At 37.8% G+C, this 19,197-nt stretch overlaps 1 protein-coding gene and 1 non-coding gene across 2 annotated transcripts in view; one reads left to right on the plus strand and one right to left on the minus strand.

Annotated features, from left to right (window-relative positions):
- The window catches only part of DKK2 (dickkopf WNT signaling pathway inhibitor 2), a 112,688-nt gene that overhangs the window by 43,934 nt on the left and 49,557 nt on the right, over positions 1 to 19,197 (plus strand). The window lies entirely within an intron of this gene.
- Positions 6,561 to 6,672, minus strand: LOC125110447 (U5 spliceosomal RNA). The gene has a single exon (XR_007130623.1). It is a non-coding gene; the product is annotated as a U5 spliceosomal RNA (small nuclear RNA).

A 19,197-nucleotide genomic window follows, 5' to 3' on the forward strand; every position in this document is an offset into this window, starting at 1 on the left:
TCCACATGCCAATCAGAAAGTTGCCAATGCAGAAATACATAGAGGGAAAGTTTGGCACTAAACTAAAGGCTAGCACTTAACCCAAATATTTTAGCATTTCTGCCATTTCCTAATGAAAATTTTTAAACACATTTATTATATATATATATTTTTTTTATTTTATGGACACATCCATGGCATATAGAAGTTCCTGGGCTGTGGATTGAATCCAAGGGCTGCCACTGCGCATTATGCTGCAGCTGCAGCAATACCAGATACTTTAACTCACTGTGCTAGGCTAGGGATAGAACCCATACCTCCACAGCAACCTGAGCTTCTGCAGTCAGATTCTTAACCCACTGTGCCACCCCTAATGCAAATATTTCATATAACAATCCTGTGATTCCAGGGCTTAGGGCAGACTAGTATCATAAAGGTAACTGATGATAATAGGATAAATCTGTTCAAGCAGAGATAATATTGTTACATTTATTTGTGAAAATTGCTGGTATTTTAGAGCTTCTTGCTAAACTCAGGACTCCGAGTCATTTAGATTCAAAGTCCAGTCACCTTTCTGATTCCATGGGATCTCTTTAGTGTCAGGATGGAGACAAAAGGAGCGATACAAGTTTGGTCATGGAAACAACTGGAGGTAGAGGATCCAAGTGGCAAAATGAGTGAGGGAGTGACTGTCACTAGAGTTCAGGGTCTGAAGCTGAGGATGTAGGATGAATAGCTATGAAGGCTTCAAAAAGTTTGACCCCCAGGGAGGAAACTCAATGATGGGTGGGATTCGGAAAAAAATACAGATGAGGAAAAGCAGTATTCTGATGTGTGCATGGATTTGTGTGTATCTGTATATGTATATGTGTTTTGGGGAGGCCAGAAGAAAATAAGGAGTCAGTACGGAAAAAAGGTACTATGGCAAACTGGACCTGTGTTCTGAAGATAGCAATAACTTGATCTGGCTGCACGGAAGTGCTCTTAAGAAATTTTAGGAGTTCCCATTATGACGCAGTGGAAATGAATCTGACTGGCATCCATGAGGATGTGGGTTCATCCCTGGCCTTGCCGTGAGCTGTGGTGTAGGTTACAGATGCAGCTCAGAGCCTGTGTTGCTGTGGCTGTGGCGTAGGCCAGCAGCTGTAACTCTGATTCACCTCCAAGCCTGGGAACTTCTATGTGCTGTGGATACAGCTCTATAGAGCCAAAAAAAAAAAAATTAAAAGAAAGAAATTATAGAAAAGTTGGTTAAATTCAAGTTATTGAGTTCTTTGAAGGCCAGGCCAAGAATTTAGACATATTTCAGAGAGAGCCTTGAAGCTTCTTGAGCAGCAGGGTGACATAAAAAGTGTGTCCTAGGAAGAATCATCCAGTGGTGAGAGGTAACCTGGAAATAAAGTTAAAGAGAGGAGGTAGAGGGGCCCATAGAGGCATAGAGTGCAGCAGGAGGAAGACCTGGATCACAGGGGAATGGATCCAAAAGCAAGGGTTGGAAGGATTATTGAGAATTAAAGGTGCAAACAGCTGTAGAAAAATTCAAATGTACAAACCTGGATGATTCCTAAGATGGACATTGAACCACATTTACCTATGTAGCACATCAATTTTGTCAATACACTGAGTAATTATATTATTAGTACAAATAAATATATTGTTTCATACCAAAAAAGTAACATTTCAGTAATTGCAAAAATTATTTTCACAAAAATTTTTCCTAATCCATTGCAAAAGATGAAATGTGTTCTCTCATAATTTGTGACACCATATTAACTATTTTTCCCAAGTGGTGTCCACCAGGGATTGACATTAGAAGGGCATTCTTCCTTTGCATAAATTCTTTACTCAGAACAAAACTTTTTGATCTAAAGGAGAAATAACCTGATACCTATTCTATTTAACATCTTACCTTCAAAGTTTATACTATAGATTTCAGCTTCCTTATGGTCATTTTCTTCTATATAGGCAGAAGGAGTACAGATAATGATAGGTCTTTATTTTAAGCACTGACTATATTTTCCACTTGCCCTTTCTGATCCTTTTCCAATCTGTTCAGTGCCCCCAGGAGGCTGACCCATAAGAAGCGTATCAGGGTACCCTTGCTTCTGGTTCCCAGTTGAGTATGGCCATCAGAGGAGACCAGCATGAGACTGAACAGTAGGAGGAGGTACTGTGGGGAGAGCCAATTCTGCACACTCCTCTCCCCCCATATGCCTTTAGTGATCTCATGTTGTTAGTTTTCAAAATCAGCCATGGTCAGAGAAATTATACCATGGAAATAAGCATATGCTACAAATCAGGGCTTTCATTTTTGGAAAGTCAAGTTGCCAGCATGGTCCTAGAGGTTAGTGGTTCCAGGCACGTATACCTTTTGTTCCCTCTGTATTTGGCCATCTAGTTGGCTGTGTACCTCAATCAAAGTATATGGAAGGGACTCTTTCTACGTAGCAACGCTATTCATGTTTCTGCAACCACCACTTCCTCTTCATACCTAAAAGAGATAATGGTTTCCTGACCTGCTCACCTCAGACTACTGCACTGTCTCTTGTTTCTCTAAACTTATACCATCCAATATGGTAGCCACTAGCAACATGTGGCTGTTGACCATTTGATGGTGTGATTTTTATAATGTAACTGACAAACTGAATTTTTATTTTAATTAGTTAAATTTAAAAGCCAGAAATAGTATAAAACATTTTTCCATTAAACACAACTTTATTATTTTGGTAGGGCTATAATTTACTTGATAATTTGTTCTTAAAACTGAGATGGGCTGTAAATATAAAATGTACACCATATTTCAATAACTTAATATGAAAAGAGAAAATTATCTTACTAAACTTTTTAATATTTACTACAAATTAAAATAATATTTTGGATAGTTTGAGTTAAACTAAGTATATCATTAAGATTAATTTTACCTGTTTCTTTTCACATTTTAATGTGGTTACTAGAAAATTCTAAATTATTATCTCTCTCCCACTAATAGACACTCCTGCTATAAATCTTGCCTACACCACTGTAAATCGCTCCTTTATACTTTTTAAATATATAGCTTAAATATGCCATCAGTTTCTAACTGGTGGGACCCTGATTCCATGATGAGCAAAAAAAAAAAAAAAATCTGTGACTAATTCATTTTATTTCTTGTGAGAGAAATCATCACTGTTTTGTTTTGTTTTGTTTTGTTGTCTTTTTAGGGCTGCATCTGAGGCATATGGAGGTTCCCAGGCCATGGGTCAAATCTGAGCTATAGCTGCTGGCCTGCGCCACAAGCCACAGCAACCCCAGATTCGAGTGGCATCTGTGATCTGTATCGCAGCTCACGGCAACATAGGATCCTTAACCCACTGAGAGAGGCCAGGGATAGAACCTGTGTCCTCATGGATGCTAGTCAGATTTGCTTCCACTGAGCCATGATGGAAACTCCCACCACTCTTTAAAGAGAAAAGAAACAGGCTTCTTTCGGGGGTGGAGCATATACGTTCAATGGGCATTAGTAGATTGGCGACACTTAGTTTCTAATGATGTTTCCTAAACAACTGTTACAGTGTGATCTAGTGGAATAATCCTCAAAAATACTTCCTGTATAGAAGGAAATATTAATATTGTTAAGTAGTTGTCACAGGCCAGAGAATTTTTAGATAGATTATCCAACTACTCAATTTCTCATACCACATTCCACTTCTTCCACGGCTCCATGGGTACACCTTTCAAACACACGTAGGGTTGTCTCCAAATAACCCTGAGAGATAGGAACATTTTGAGGTGCCTTCATTTTACAGACCAGGAAAGTGAGGCACTGAGAAGTTACTTGCTCAAGGCCACATAGCTGGTAAGCACAGAGGCCAAAATCAAGCCCAGATTTGCTGGACTTTATTTCCCAGGATCATTCTAGCATACCAATCAATAAATATCCCTTACTCTAAGATATTTTAAACAAAATTTAGGGTGGAAAAGTTGTTGATTTTACTGGGTATTGATTTTAAAACTTTGGCTGCAATGTAGGTGGTCTCCAGTGCTGCTTTTCCCTCCCACCTGGTGTCTCAGGCCACTTTCTACTCCATTGGCCCCAAGGGTAACCGCTTTCAAGCAGACCTAGAAAAGACCACAGTTCACAAAACGTCTATGAAAAGGTAGTTCCAGGGGTGGCTTGTCAGGTCACTTGCAGGAAGGAAGAGACAGTGGTTTGATGGAATAAATCAGTGCTACCTGGACCATTAGATAATTTTGCTTCCCTTTAATGACACTGGGAAAGGATGTAAACAGGCTCAGAGAAGTAAACTGTACCCAAGTCACAAAAGGGATGAAGTTCCCTGAGCTTGGACTTGAAGATGTCATAGTGCTGACTCCCATTCTTATTTTCAATCTATGCATAATTTGATCCTCCTGCCTTTGATTCTGACAGTGTAATTCTTCATGGGAGTTTTAAAGTGATGTTTACACATATGTTAGCACTTGCTGCTCTGGACATCACATATCCTCCCTAGCTAAATGGGTGTGAAATAAAAATGTGTTTTTAAGTGCAGGTAGGGACTGTGCTTGAACCTAAGCTAATTCAGAAATTGTGCACAGCTGTGTGACATTAAACACTAAAAAGGGAATTATAGGAACCTCCAGGATCACTGGAAACTTGGTCATGGTTTTGTACTATTTACTACAAAGAATCTTCTGGGTGCATAATAAATAGTGACTATCTGATTAAATGTCACAAAGAAAGGTATGCTTCCTCCTTCATCCAGTTTATATTTTTGATCTGATCTAATATGACTATGTGACCACCTAGATGGCCTCTCATCTAAACTCTTCTGAAACTGAAAACAGAACCAGTGTTACTTGGGGATTTAAAGAGCTTGGATTCAGGCAGACCTGCATTCAGCTGTGTTATCTAGACGCTGTATGACTGGACTAGTTCCATCACCTCTCTACACCTCAGTTTCCTACTCTGCAAGAAGAGAGTGACAGCATAGTAGTTAAAGTTCTTCAGGTGGAAGCAAACAGAAATCAACTTTTAAGTGATCTACACAAAACATTATCATTATTTTTTGGCTGTGCCTATGGCCTGCAGGAGTTCCTGGGCTAGGGATCAAACCTAAGCCACAGCAGTGACAATACCAAATCCTTAACCACTAGGCTACCAGGGAACTCCCAAAATATTTTCTTAAAAATGAATTTATTGTAAGGATATGAAAAAGTTGAGACAGTCAAATGAAAGAATGCACTGAGACTCAGAAGAGCATGAACCCATGGTGTTTCAGGGCTCTAGAAAAACAAGACCTTTGGGCATTATTTGGTACCTCAGTCAAAATGAAAGACTTCTAATCATATTTTATCCTATGGCCTTCCTACTCAATATGCAAATCCCCAGAAAGAGTCTGAGTGAACTAGTTGGGGTCCTGCATTACTTTCCTTAATGAAGGGAGGGCAGAAGAAGGCAGGGTGACCCAACTGACAAACTGCAGTAAATGAGGGAAGCTGAGTTCTTAAATAAAACATCGGGGTAATGTTACCACTGAAAGGGATATGAGTCTTGGATAAACAAAAGAAATGAAGTACTTTATATTCTCTTATAGAGTCACTATGCCATTCAGATGAGATCATTGACATAGGTGTACATAGTAACAGTATATATAAATGGTCAATAAAAGCACTTTTTAAAAAATTATCACTAGAAAAATAAGTCATAATTCAGTTTATTTTTCTCTACTGATTATGTTCACAAAGAGCATATTTTAAACACACAAACACTCACACACACTCACACACACAGCAGTCCCTTAGATTTTACTAACCGGGGCATTGTAACAATTTACTACCTAACTAGATGGAGATATGTGGAAAACAAAATAGGTAGTAATTATGTCCCAAATAGTTAGCATGCAATTACTTAATTAAAAAATATGCCTTTGCTATTTCAAACTTAAGCCAACAATAAATCCCAAGCCATCTATTTTAGTTATGGTAAATCATAGTCGTATGTGGTCGTGATTATGGTTAATTGTGGATAAAGGATTTAATTTTAGAGTATGAATGAAATACACTCTTGCTGACATTTATGCACGACAGTCTGGGAACAATAGGGGAAGAACTAACAGCTATTTGATATAAATCCCCCTACAAAGAGAATAATAAAGAACATTTAAATCAAGGATTCTAATCCTTAATGATGGTACTGATGATTCTAGAAGCCTGTGCTCTCCATATTTAGAATACACCAGCTGCTTCAAATTAGGGTGACTGTAGACTCTTCTGACATGGCTTTATTGATGGTGTGTGTGTATGCATGTGTGTGTGAAAATAAGTCTCTCCAGCTATGTGCAGGCAGAAAATCTAGAACACTTCCCTTAACTCTTAGCTTGTAGAGGAATATATTCTGTGGTAAACTGCTATCCCACACTGAATTGTAGAATTGCCAATCTACACTGAAATTTTAACGTTTTAAGGAACATTAAGACAGAGTCTATTTGCACTTGGTCTGAAATTGCTTATGAACTGAATGACAACAGGAACTTAAAAGGAACCAACTCTATTTTTTAACTTCTACTTTCACTTCATAAGAATGGCTGCTATTAAACAATCAGCACCCTCAATGCAAGGCCTCAAACAAGTAACATAAAACTCAGTTATTTCCCTCCTTGGAAATTTTTAGTGAAAAGCAAAATATTTATACAATATGAAGAGGAATCAAAGTATGCCCTCTGCTTTCTAATACATCTCCAGTAAAAGAAACTCCTACTGCACTGATGGGGCTACAAAGTGTCAAGATCGTGCCAGTCAGAACTTGTCAGGGAATTCTATAGATACAGCTTGAAGGGAATTTTAAATTGGGCCATTTTATAATTGTACTGTGTGCTGCATACTGTGGATACTGAAATGGATGTGAGTTACCACCCTTTTCTTTCTTGAAATATCTTAAGATTCATACAGTGCCTCCGAGCTACCATTTGGGGGCGATATAGAGGAAGCTTGTCTGGCTGGGATCTATTGATTCCTTCTAGTGTATTTTTCATTTCATGTATTCTATTATTCAGCTCTGTTTGGTTATTCTTTATATTTTCAAACTCTTTGTTAAAGCGTCTAACTTCTTGATCTGTGTATCCATTCTCCTCCTGAATTCTCTGACCACCTTTACCATCATAACTCCAAGCTCTTTCTTGGGTAGACAGCCTTTCTCCACTGCCTTTCTCCGCTTCACTTAGTTCTTCTTCTGGGGGTTTATTTTGTTCCTTCATTTGGAACATATTTCTCTGGTGCCTCATTCTAAGTTGCTATTTGTATTTTTATGTGTGGTAGATTAGTTACAACCAAGTGGCTCTCTGTAGGAGGCACCCCATGGGTTCCAGCAGTGCACTCCCCTCTCATCACTCAAACTTTATTCGCTAGGGGTTTCCCCTATGAGGGCTGCATGGGTCCTTCTGTTGCCACTGGCTTACAGTGTGGGCAGTTTGGAAGGTTTGGTCCCTAGTATAGTTGGTTGCCAGGCTCTGCCTTGTAAGGATGCTGCTGGCTGCTGTTTAGCAGGGCCTGGTCATGAAGTGCCTGGCTGCAGAACCCTAGGGACCCCAAGACTAGTGCTGGCTCAATGGTGGGTGGACTTAGGGTTCTGAAGCCTGAAGATGCTGAGGCTGTTGCCCATCTATTGGTAGGTAAAGCCAGATTCTGGAGTTAGCTCTGGACTATTGGAAGGCAGAGCTGGTTCTCAGAGTTTGTCTGCAGGGCCCAAGGATCTTAAAACCCAGTCCAGATCATTGGGAGGTGGGGGGTGGTTCCTATTGGGTGTGAGGTCTGGGGTATCCCAAAGTTTGCGTTGTCTTGCTGTGGGATTTTAGTTTTCTTGTTCCTAGTGTCTGCCCCCTGGTGGGTGAGGTTGGTCTAGTGGCTTGTGCAGGCTTCTTGTCAGGAAGGGTCATTGCCGGCCTACTTGTGAGCGGAGCTGGGTATTGGCCCTCTGGTGGACTGGACCCTGACTAGAGGCATATCTACAGGTGCCTGTGGGCTCTTTAGTCTTTAGGAAGCCTGTTTACTTTTGGGTGGGGCTAGGTCTTGGCATAAATGAGCCAATATGTCAGCTGCTAGGAGTATTCACACCTTTGAATGTTCCCCAATACGTGTCCCACCAGTGTCTATGTCCCCAAGGTAAGCCACAGGCACCTCCCCCCCTCCAGGAGACTCTCCAAGAGCAACAGGTAGATCTGGCCCAGGCTCCTATCACATTACTGGCTTTGCCTGAGTCCCAGTGTGTGTGAGATTTTGTGTGTGCACTTTAAGAGTGGAATCTTTATTTCCCCCAGTCCTGTGGGACTCTGGCAGTTAAGCCCCCCATTGACTCTCAAAGCCAAATGCTGTGGGGGTTCATCTTCCTGGTGCCTTACCTCTGGGCTGGAGAGCCTGACATGGGGCGTAGAACTCCTGTACTGTGGGGTACTTCTGTAAGAGAACCTCTGCAATTATTCTTGGATTTGATTATATTGCAAGTGCACTCCTCCTGCTTGTCTTTTTGTGGCTCCTCAGTGTTTTCAGTTGTAGAAGATCTGGTAGGTTCCCATCTTTTTCAGTGATGGCTGTTCTGCAGATAGGTGTGATTTAGGTGCCCTCCTGAGAGGAAGTGGGCACAGGGCTCTTTCTGCTCCACTGTCTTGGCTGCTCTCTGATCCTGTGTCAGCGGGGATCTAAACTGCCTCCCGATCAAATTCTCAAACGGATTTTGTATTGTGTATTTGAGTATCGGAATGAGATTCCTTCCCATCCTCATTCTCTCCCACCCTCCTCACTTCCTTTCTTCCTCTCCCCTCACCTCCCTTTCTTCCTTTTGTTAAGTGTTTTGTTTTATGAAAATTATAGATTTATATGCAGTTGTAGTAAGTACCATACAGAGATTCGCTATACCCTTTGCCCAGTTTCCCCCAGCGGTAACATCTTGCAAAACTCTGTTACAACATCACACTCTGGATACTGACATTAATAATGGTCAAGGTACAGAACATTTCCATTCCATGGGGACCTGTCATGTTACCTTTTATAGTCACATCTACTTCTCTTTTGCCCTAATCCTTGCATTTCAAGAATATTCCAAAAATGGATGCATACACTTCATAATCTTTTGAGATTAGCATTTCTTACTCAGCATAATTCTCTGGGACTTCATTCTAGCTGTTGTGTGTATCAATAGTTCATTGTTTTTAATTGCTGATTAGTATTCCATGGTATGGATATATTGCTCTTTTAACTCTTCACCTGTTGAAAGACATCTGGGTTTATTTTATGTCTATTAGAGCTGCTACAGATGCTTGCATACCAATGCCCCTAGCAGCACTGTTCACACTAACCAAAGGGTAGAAACAAGCTCAGTGTATATTAACTGATAAATAGATAAACCAAATATCATTGGCATGGAATATTATCCAGTCTTAAAAAGGAATTAAATTCTACATATGCTACAAAATAGATGAATCTTGAAAACATTATTCTAAGTGAAATGAGCCAAACACAAAAGGACACATTGTATAATTTCACTTTTATGAATTACCTAGGTTAGGCAAATTCACAGAGACAGAAGGGAGAATAGAGTTTATCAGGGGTGAAGGGCAGATGGAAATGGGGAGTTATTATTTAGTGAGTATGAGCTTTCTGTTTTGGATAATGAAGAGGATCTGGAAATGGATAGTGGTGATGGTTGCACAATATTGTAAGTGTACCTAATACCTCTGAATTGTATACTTAGAAACAGTAAAATTTATGTAAGTTTTGGCACAATTTAAAAAAGTATATATTTGTACATAGGTTTTAGTATGAACAAAAGTCTTAATTTCTCTGGGATAAAAGTCCATCAGGGCAGTTTCTGAATTGTATGGTAGTTACATTTTTGTTTTACAAAGAAATTCTGAACAGTTTTCCATAAATCTGTACATTTTAATTCCTATCACCAATGAATGAGTGATCCAGTTTCTCTGCATTCTCACCAGAATTTGATGTTGTCACTAATGTTTGAAAAAATATTAACCCATTCTGATAGGTGTGTATTGATATATCATTATGGGTTTTTTATTTTTATTTTTTGTCTTTTTAGGGCCACATCCATGGCATATGGAGGTTCCCAGGCTGGGGGGTCAAATCCAAGCTACAGCTTCCAGCCTACAGCACAGCCACAGCCACAGCCACACCAGATCTGAGCTGTGTACATGACCTACACCACAGCTCATGGCAACACTGGATCCTTAACCCACTTAGCGAGGCCAGGGATCAAACCTGTGTCCTCATGGATGCTAGTACGATTCGTTTCTGCTAAGCCACGATGGGAACTCCTAAATATATTTTTTCTTAAAGTGCAGTTGATTCACAATGCCATGCCAACTTCTGCTGTACAGCGCATAGTGACCTAGTTGTGTATATATATACACACATTCTTTCTCTCATATTATCTTCTATCATGTTCTGTCCCAAGAGATTGGGTGTAGTTCTTTGTGCTACAAAGTAGGATCTCATTACTTATCCATTATAAATGTAATTGTATCTACTAACACCAAACTCCCCCTTCTTCCCACTACCTCCCTCCCCCTTGGCAACCACAAGTCTGTTCTTCATGTCTGTGAGTCCATTTCTGTTTTGTAGATAGGTTTGGTTGTCCCATATTTTAGAATCCACATATAAGTTATACCATATAGTATTTGACCTTCTCTTTCTGACTTGCTTCAATTACTTTGAGAATCTCTAGTTCCATCCATGTTGCTGCAAATGGCATTATTCTGTTCTTTCTGGTGACTGAGTAGTATTCCATTGTATATAGGTACCACATCTTCTTAATCCACTCATCTGTTGATGGACATTTAGGTTATTTCCATGTCTTGGCTATTGTGAATAGTGCTGCTATGAACATAAGAGTTGACGTATCTTTTTGAATGAACGTTTTGTCTGGATATATGTTCAGGAGCAGGATTTCTGGATTATATGGTAGTTCTACATTTAGTTTTCTGAAGAACCTCCATAATTCTTTCTATAGTAGTTGTATCAGTTACATTCCCAGCAACAACATAAGCAGTTCCCTTTTCTCCACACCCTCTGCAGCATTTGTTACTTATAGACCTGTTAATGATGGCCATTCTGACCGGTGTGATGTGGTACTGCATTATAGTTTTGAGTTGCATTTCTCTAATAATTAGTGATGTGGTGCATCTAACCTATTGGCTATCAATATATCTTCTTTGGAGAAGTGTCTATTTAGGTCTTTTTTTCCCCTTTCTCTCTTTTTTTAAAATTACTTAATGAGTTTTATTACAGTTATAGGTGTACAACAATCATCAGAACCAAATTTTACAGCATTTCCATCCCAAACCCTCAGTGTATCCCTCAGCCCCCAACCTGTCTCATTTGGAAACCATAAGTTTTTCAAAGTCTGTGAGTCAGTATCTGTTCTGCAAAGAAATTCATTCTGTCCTTTTTTTAGATTCTGCATGTGATAGCATTTGATGTTGGTGTCTCATTGTCTGACTGACTTCATGTAGCATGATAATTTCTAGGTCCATCCATGTTGCTGCAAAGGTCGTTATTTCGTTCCTTTTAATGTCTGAGTAAATATTCCATTTTGTACATGTACCATATCTTCTTTATCCACTCCTCTGTTGATGGACATTTAGGTTGTTTCCATGTCTTGGCTACTGTATACAGTGCTGCAATGAACACTGGAGTACATGTGTCTTTTTGAGTCATGGCTTTCTCTGGATAGATGCCCAGGAGTGGGATTGCTAGATCAAATGGTAGTTCTATTTTTAGTTTTCTGAGGAATCTCCATACTGTTTTCCACAGTGGTTGCACCAATTTACATTCCCACCAAGAATGTAGTAGGGTTCCTTTTTCTCCACACCCTCTCCAGCACTAGTTTGTAGACTTTCTGATAATGGCCCTTCTGACCTGTGTGAGGTGGTACTGCATTGTAGTTTTGATTTGCATTTCTCTAATAACTAGTGATGTTGAACATCTTACCATGTGCCTATTGGCTATCTATATATCTTCTTTGGAGAAATGTCTATTTAGGTCTTTTGTCCATTTTTCAATTAGGTTTTAATTTGCATTTCCCTGATAACTAATGATATTGAACATCTTTTTGGTGCATTTTTCCAGTCTGTACATCTTCTTAGGTGACGTGTCTCTTCGTGTATTTGTCTACTTTCTAGCTGTTCACTTTTTTACTATTGAATTTGAGAGTTGTTTACATATTCTGCATACTAGACCTCTGTCAGAGATGTAGTTGGCAACTTTTTTTCTACTCTATCACCTGTCTTTTAATCTTTCATAGAGCAAGAATTCAAAATTTTGAAGAAGTCCAATTTATCACTTTTCTTTTTATGGATTATGTTTTCTGTGTCAAGTCTAAGAGCTCTTTGCCTAGTCCTAGATCCAAAATTTTCCTATTTTTTTTTCAAAAACATTATAGTTTTATATTTACATTTAAACCCATGATTCATTTTGAGTTGAATTTCTTTTTTTTTGTCTTTTTTTTTTTTTTTTTTTTTTGCCATTTCGTGGGCCGCTTCTGTGGCATATGGAGGTTCCCAGGCTAGGGATTGAATCGGAGCCATAGCCACCAGCCACAGCCACAGCCAAAGCCACACCAGATCCGAGCTGCATCTGCAAACTACACCACAGCTCACGGCAACGCCGGATCCTTAACCCACTGAGCAAGGGCAGGGATCGAACCCGCAACCTCATGGTTCCTAGTCGGATTCGTTAACCACTGAGCCACAATGGGAACTCCTTGAGTTGAATTTCTGTATAAGGTCCAACTTTAGGTCAAGATTGTTATTATTTCCCCTGTGGCTATCCAATTACTTTTGCACCATTTTGTTGAAAAAACTATCCTTTCTCCATCAATTTTTTTTAATTACCTAAAATAATACCTTTTTCTACCTTCCTTCACCCCTCCATTCTCTTTTATCTTTCTTTATGGCTTCTGCTTTACATAATCTACAGAATATTCACTGTGGCTGGTTTTCTTTCCGTAAACAGGTTTAATACCTTTGTGCTATGAGGTTTGATGATTAACATATATATGGAAGGCACAAATTTATATTTTTATTTATAAAACATCTAAATTGGCATTTTGCTCATCCATTTTTGTCTTTTCATAATTATCATGTTAATTAATGAGCAAAAGAGAAACGGAGACAGGTAAAACACTTTCAGTCTTTGTTGTACTACGTACTCAGTGTCAGCAGTGTCAATTCCTCTGGGTATATGTCTGTTCTGGTGTATTAGGAGCACCAGGAACTTGTAAACGAAGCACTGATGACTTCGCAGTTAGAAAAACGTGGTGATGACAGTAGTAATTTATGTGGACATCCTATTCGTTCCTTCTTCTCTCCCTTCCTCTCTCCTTCTTTCTACAAATAGTTAATAAATCACTGAGGCTAATATGTTATACAAAGTAGACAGGTCTTTGCTTTCATAGAGGTTCTATTCTAGTGAAGGAGGAACAAAATAAATAAATAAATGAAATAATTACAGATCAGGATAAGTGCCATTTCATAAGACTTTACCATTGTCACACATTGACATATTCCAAATCTTTTTTTGTAAATTTTTTTCTATTATAGTTGATTTATAATGTTCTATCAATTTCTGCTGTGCAGAAAAGTGACCCAGTCATTCATATATATATATATATATATATATATATGTATATATGTACACATATATACATATATACACATATATACATATATATATATATTCTTTTTCTCACATTATCCTCCATCATGTTCCATCACAAGTGACTAGATATAGTTCCCTGTGCTTTACAGCAGGATCTCATTGCTTATCCATTCCAAATGCAATAGTTTGCATCTACTAACTCCAAATTCCCAAATCTTTAAATATTTCCTCTGTTTAATGTCATATCAGAATTACAAAATGTCATTAGAGTGATATGTGTTGACTCATTGACAATATTTTGTTGATTTTCCCAATATTTACTACATATATGAATGTTGTCCTAGTTGCTGCTATAATTCCAAAGGAGAAAAAAATGCATATATTTTGATCTCTAAGAATTTATAATTTAGATGAGATAATATACATAAACATATAAATATTTTAAATGTGTCATATAAAGAGAATGAATGACAAATCAAGGTAAAAACAAAGTTCAGTGAGGAGGAAGAGTCCCCCTCCTCGGAAATGAACAGAGAAAAGCATCACTGAACAACATCATAAAGCTGGGCTTTGCAGCCAACCTTAAAATGGGGGACAGGATTACAAACAGTGAAAGACCATAGAAAAGGCAATTAAGTGATGGCCCTAGAAAGGCTCAGAATGGGGAGAGCACAACTCCTCTGTTTCAGAAATGACAGAAGACCAATTTGACAACATAGTTTAAAAAGTAGAAGGTTCAAATACAAAGGGAACACATATATGGTAAGTGAATTTTGAATGTTAGTGGAAAGAAGTCTATTTGTACCTAGCTCCTTTACTCATAACAGCTTCTAAAGGAATCCAAACAAAAGTTCAGATTTTGAATAGCATGGAGAAATGTTTTCATTTGTGTAATAGCTTTTTAAGATTTTAGGCTGAATAATGGATAAAATGTAATGTTTTATAAAAGAAATTTTTATTTTTCCAATTAAAGGCTGGAAATATTTGCATAATATGTTAACATGAAATCACAATAATTTGAGTGTTAATTCAATTCACTTAAAATAATTCAGACTATTCCTTCATGAATGCAGGGTACAATTTTGCTTTACTCTGATTCTATCCACCTTTTCAATATAAGCTGCACCAGCAAAGTTATGAACAAATCCTTTCACCCGGTTGTCTTTTCCATCAGGCAGCATGTTTAAGAACTGGAGTCCTGGGAGTTCCCTTCATGGCTTAGAAATTAATGAACCCAACTAGGATCCATGAGGATGTGGGTTCATCCCTGGCCTTGCTCAGTGAATTAAGGATCTGGTGTTGCCATGACCTGTGGTGTAGGTCGCAGACACAGCTCAGATCCCATATTGCTGTGGCTGTGGCACAGCAGCAGCTCTGACTCGACCACTAGCCTGGGAACTTTCATATGCCGTGGGTGTGGCCCTAAAAAAAAAAAAAAAGAGAGGGAACTGGACTCCTGACCTGTCCTGTATTGAATCTTCGCTCATGTCAACTTATAGTAATAGGTTTGCTTCATATTGTTGTTTTAAGGATGAGACCATGAAGTGCTAATTTAATACTATTAGATAATAAATTTCATGATGGCTTAGACTACTCCCCACATATATCTGTCCATTCTCCAAGAGCCTGTTGCAGTACTCAGCACAGAGCACCAAATTACTATTCATAGCATTACTGAAAATAGCAACAATACCATAGTACATTTACTTGTCTATACATATGGAATCTGTATGTCTGTATATACATCTATATATCTGTACTATCTATACATCTCTATATTTATAGATATATATACTTATAGGCATACATATATACCTATATAAATATATGTCTATTTTTTATAAATAGACATATATTTATATATCTACTTATATGCTACCAAAAATTAAATTTAAATATTTATGCTCAAACCTTTTAAACTTAGCTAAACTTCTTAACTTTTATGCATGTTGTTAACTTACTGTATAATATTTGCTTAACCGTAAAGTGAAGTCAGTAGAAGACATGTAAATTAACTTTTATTCAGCATTACATTAGGTAAGTCATCCCAGAAGTATAACAAGTAATAATTATGTGAGTTTTGGGTAGTTTTTTTTTTTCTTAACACAGGTAATATGACTTTTCTATTCTGGATAATTACTATGATTAAAGAGAATAATTACCTGCTAAACTTTTTGTAAATAAGTTCATAGAACATTCATGTATTCATCAACAAACATATTAAATAGATTCTATAGGTTTAGACAAATAAATGTACTTTGGTATTGTTGCTATTTTCAGTAATGCTACCAATGGTAATTAGGTGCTCTGTGCTGGTTACTGCAACAGGGTCTTGGAGAAACTTTCTGTAATGTAGACTGCTGTAGAAGAAACTATAATATATACACCACAATGAAATTTTACACGCAGGGTTTGTGGATGAATAATTTAAGACTTAAGGTAGTAAAGTGACTAGTTTTATGAATTGCCCTCTTTTGAATCCATTTAACCTTTTATAAAAGTCTAATGTAGTTAAATGTCCAGACTTAACAAACGAACAAACACCTGGATACTGTGATGTATGAGAAATGACAGAAACTGCATCTGTGCACTAGTGCTGTGCATTTGAGTAAGTCGGTAGTAAGTCTGGGAATAGCACGGCATCTGCTGAGTGTGTTACACACTTAACAGAGCAGATCCTGAACACGTGCAGGCCCTCATGGTTTTGGTCAGCAACACTGTCCAACAGTGATATGGTGCTCCTTCTAGGATAAGTCACTGGTGTGTAATTTACCATGGAGTGGCTATTTATGGTACACAGGAGGATACCTTGCTGGTTGTTTTTTTCCACAGTTATTAAATCTTAGCAGCAGCTAAAATCCAGAATACTGTATGACTTTGCAGAAGATGACAGGATGCTTCCTACACCCTTCCTGTCTTTGAAAAAAATACTCTTAAGTAGTCTAATCATTACTCAAGGAATGGGGAAAACATGAGTTTTTGAGCCAGATGAACTTGCCTTCAAATCCTGGCTCTTAGCTTTTGTTGGCCCAGGTTTCAGTTTTTCTTATACAACAGACAGAACAATATGCACCTTGTGTGGTCATTCTGAGTATTAAGTAAGATACTGGATGTAAATATACAATATAATGCTCAACATCTATTAGACGCTCATACTCCCTCATCCTTCAACACTACGTCTCCTTTCCATTTCCTATTGTCCAAGGGGAAATTAACAAAAGAATCTGAGTTTTATAAACCCTAAAAGTAAAAACTTTGAATAGTTTTCATATTGAAAATTGATGTTAATTCATATGAGAGGAATGCAACAGCTTCTCAGGTACTGGTACCTATAAGAAAAAGCTTGCAACTGTTCTAAAAACTTTATGCATGTTACTATTTTAACCCATATATTAATAAATATTTCATCTGTAGATAATATTATAAGCATTTAGCAGATGCTTATCGTAATAATCATGAGGAAAAAAGTACCAACTTACTTATGATGGCCTTATTAGAAGAATGCAAGCTTGGCAAAAAGACATGTTTAACTGCCTTGTGTTTTAATGCTACTTTGCACTGAACTTAATAGGTAGGCAAGAAACATTAGCTGATTTTTTTTCTTGAGAACCTTCACTGCTAAGCCCAGAAAGATTATACTATAGAGACTCCATTCCTCTGATCCAAGTACTAATCAAGAAGCTCTAGGTAGTACATGAAAAAGCAAGAGTGTTGCTCTATAATTTGTGATAACCTTGATAAATTTTGCTTCTGTGAACTGGTTTGTTCATTAAGGTAAAGATGAGGTGGAGAGGTGGGGTAAGGGCATGGGCAAAAAAAGAGAAAGAGTAGGAAGGTAGCGGGAGGTAGAAAAGGATATGACACAGTTCTAGAAGTCCTCAGGTATGAGAAATTGATAGTGAGTTACTCTTGAAGTACTCAGATTGCACTTCAGGAGTTACAATAAAAAAGGGACGTTAAAAAAAATGATTATTACAGCCTTACCAGCCTGAGAGCCTTACTTCTCTGGACCTATTGACTGGCATCAAAATGAACGGATGCTCCATTACAATGGCTTAGTACCAAAGGAAATAGTGTCAGGTTGCTACATCTGGATTATTTTCAGGGGTGGAAAATAAAATAATGAGGATACCAACTGGGCCACCCACTGCAAAATGTGGGTGACCAAATGAGCCAACGGAACCTCTAATGAGTATTTACTCCAAAGGACTCTGCATGTAAACTACTTCCAGACTGATGTGGTGCCAAGCTTAGAGGATTAAGTCTTTTTCAATGGCTTTTGTTGGTTTTCAGCCAATGCATCTAGGAACAAAGGAAGGGGGTCTCCTTATTAAACATATCAACAATACTACTTTCAGACAAGAAGAATGCAAAAAATGGATCAATGAACACCATAAAATAAATGGAAGACACTAGAAATAAGTAATAACAGCATCATTCATACTCTGGACTAGGGTGATTTCATTTAGGCAGTGCTTTAAAATCTTCTGAAAAATAATGCCCTAACATTTATGTGGTCTTGGCTACATTATAGGTAGTCGTGTACATGTCTTTGGTTTTGATATCTTGAGGGTAGGAGTTTCCTCTGCTCTGTCCCATCAGTGCACCATTAATCTTCTGGTTTGTCTTCCTCTAGCACTAAGCATAATATAGATATAGGCTGTTCAAGAATTATTTTTGAAATATGTTAAATTGAAGTTGCAGCTCCTATTGATTTAATAATATAGAGAACATGAGGAGGACTATATCATGGTTTTTTTGTTTTGCTTTGTTTTTTGTTTTTTGTTTTTTGTTTTTTTTTAGGAGAGATAAATCTGTAGCACAAAGAAATTGCAAGTCTAGGGGGAATAGCTCAATATCACTTAGAAAGTTAGTGGCTGGGTTTATCCTGACTCAGGGACCTTGTATATCTCAGACTAATCAAATCCCCCAAAGCAATGCAAATGACAGAGTACATATGGAAAATCACATTCTCTGTATGTTTACCCAGAGAAAATACAAAGCAAGAAAATGTTTGCAACACTGTGACAAAAGTCAGTACTAGAATAGATTCTAAGATGGCCACCCAAACAAATGTTTACTTCTGTAAAGCAAAGCAAAACAAAACCAAACTTAATTGGGTATTTTAAAAGTTTGAAACATAAAAAGAACAGTTATTTGATTCCTTTTTTTTTTTTCTGTTTCCAAATAGTTGTGTTAACATTTTGAAATTTTTACCTTTCCGGTCCTTCTCAAAGAAGTGGTCAATAGTATTTTATAGCAAAATTTCCTAAGAGACATTGTCAAAAGTAAATTTTGGCTACCAGTTTCTTCCTCTTTAGGTACATGGTAGCCACATGGGTATTCAGAGTTGGTCTGCAATTTTGGAACTGCACTTCATGGATGAAAGATATTTCCCATGATCGGCACTGCCCATTTTGCCACAGTCCTAACATTCTGTGGGTTCAGTAGGTCCTGAGCAGATATAGCAGTTGACAAACCAGACCAAAGCAATAAAAATAAGGTTAACTTTTAACCAAAGCAGCGAGTACTTGGGTCAATTATTTGAAAGATTCTATAACGGCAACAAAGACT

This window comes from Phacochoerus africanus, chromosome 10, assembly GCF_016906955.1.
Source record: "Phacochoerus africanus isolate WHEZ1 chromosome 10, ROS_Pafr_v1, whole genome shotgun sequence".
Taxonomy (NCBI): domain Eukaryota; kingdom Metazoa; phylum Chordata; class Mammalia; order Artiodactyla; family Suidae; genus Phacochoerus; species Phacochoerus africanus.